Source organism: Echinops telfairi, unplaced genomic scaffold (genome assembly GCF_000313985.2).
Source record: "Echinops telfairi isolate 266 unplaced genomic scaffold, ASM31398v2 ScPeMD7_7425;HRSCAF=8463, whole genome shotgun sequence".
Classification (NCBI taxonomy): Eukaryota; Metazoa; Chordata; class Mammalia; order Afrosoricida; family Tenrecidae; genus Echinops; species Echinops telfairi.
Window position 1 is genome coordinate 1276250 of NW_022111325.1, and position 1885 is coordinate 1278134.

Consider the following 1885-nt stretch of genomic DNA (forward strand, 5'->3'; position numbering starts at 1 on the left):
TGGTTTGCGGACAGCTCTGAGTCACACTGAAAGCCCCACATGTATTTGCTATGTGGGTCAAGCCTTCCTTCCATTTCCTCTGACCCCTAACCAGGGACGTGAACCGTCTTCTCTTCAGGCAGTGGGCATTAGAAAGCATATGACCATCCCTACCTGTCCACCAGCCCAAGGAAGGGCAATCTCCCAGGGGGCCTGAGAGTGTCTTTGATGGCAACTGTTACACTGAGGCCTGAGTGCCTCGATTAGAAGACCCTGGACCAGGCTATTCGAACATGATGCCCACGTCCTGTTCCCACGGGCCGGTTTCCACTCCTGTCATCCCACCTGTGTGGGAAACAGAAAGCTTTCTCCCAAGTTAACTCCCTCAAATATATGCCAAACTTAGCTGCTTGCTACATGTGGCCAATGACTACAGTTGGAGGTCAATGAAAATAGGCCAGGGGTTATTCTCCCTAAGGGTCATCAGCCATCTAGAGCAATCAGACTGTATAGTCTGTCCCACCCTAAATAGGGCCCACTTCCTTCTGATAAGGATAGTAGTAGATTGTTTCCTTGTAGGAGAACCCAGGGAAGTCAGGCCCACTCAAGGGGGACCAAAGTTAGGCCGCCATCATGAATCTAGAGTCCGCCCATCTTGTCACATGTATATCTCTAATTCCTCCCCTTCCTATCATGTGTACACCCCTAGCTCATCCCCTTCCTGTTACACCTATGCCCATTGTATATCCCTCTCCTATTGCTCATATTGCCTATTGTACAGCCCCTTCCTGTGACACATGTCTACCTGTAATTAGGAGGCACGCACACCCCCAAAGATATATAAGCCTTGGTGAGCAATAAATCGCGCTCTCTCCTGCTCTCTCCCCTGCCCTCCTGGCTCATGCTGTGCGCGGACCTGGCTGCTGAGATCATGGCCATCCAGGAAGTGAGCACGCTACCATGAACTGTGTCTGACTTCTTTATTTTACTCTCTCTCCTCCCTCTCATTCTCTATGACTCTATCATAATCTTTACATATCTCAACCATACAACTGCACTCAATGAACCCGTGACTAGTTATGGGGGGCTGGCTTCTCCCACACACCTGGAATTGTGATACATCGATCTGCCACCAGTCGTGCTGCTGCGACCTTCTCCTGGGCCCTCCCCGGTCCTGTTTAAGGCCGAGAATCTCAGCGCATGCCTGCACTCCATTATGACCTCGTGCTCAGTCCCCCCGCGGGAGAATGTGTCTGTCTTGCTCTGAGACATCATACATGTTCTCCCTCAGTTATCGTTGAGGTTTCACTTCTCTGCTGTGCCCTCAGCACTAGCAAGTGGTAGGCTGGGCAATCAAGTTTACGCCTATTGTCCTGAAGTCAGGTCCGGCTAGTGTCCCCTGAGAATGGACATCACTCATAGCCACGTAGCTTAAAAGGATTCCTTTTGGCAGAAAGGGCCTGAGCCTGGCCAAGTGCTGGCGACACGGAGCTGAAGGATGGCTTCGAGATGGCAGAGGTGGAAGAAACCCTGAAGCGACCGCAAAGCCAGAAGGGTGTGCAGGGGATCATCGTGGTGACCACGGAAGGCATTCCATCAAAAGCACCATGGACAATCCCACCACCACACAGCACGCCAACCTCATGCACAGCTTCATCCTGAAGGCCAGGAGCACTGTGTGAGAAATCGACCCCCAGAATGACCTCACCTTCCTGCGAATTCCTTCCAAGAACAATGAAATTATGGTTGCACCAGGTAAAGACTATTTCCTGATTGTGGTTCAGAATCGAACCGAAGAAGCTACTCAGCTCCTTATGTTAGTCCTTAAATTAATCCCCCTGCCCCCAAGCGTTAATCAAGCCAATCCACTACAAATGGAACCACACACTCGAGCCAATCCAGTGGC

The 1885-nt window shown here is 51.1% G+C and overlaps 1 pseudogene; it reads left to right on the plus strand.

The window, feature by feature from the left end:
• Positions 1–1488: 1488 nt before the first annotated feature.
• The window catches only part of LOC101663259, a 3635-nt pseudogene continuing 3238 nt past the window's right edge, over positions 1489–1885 (plus strand).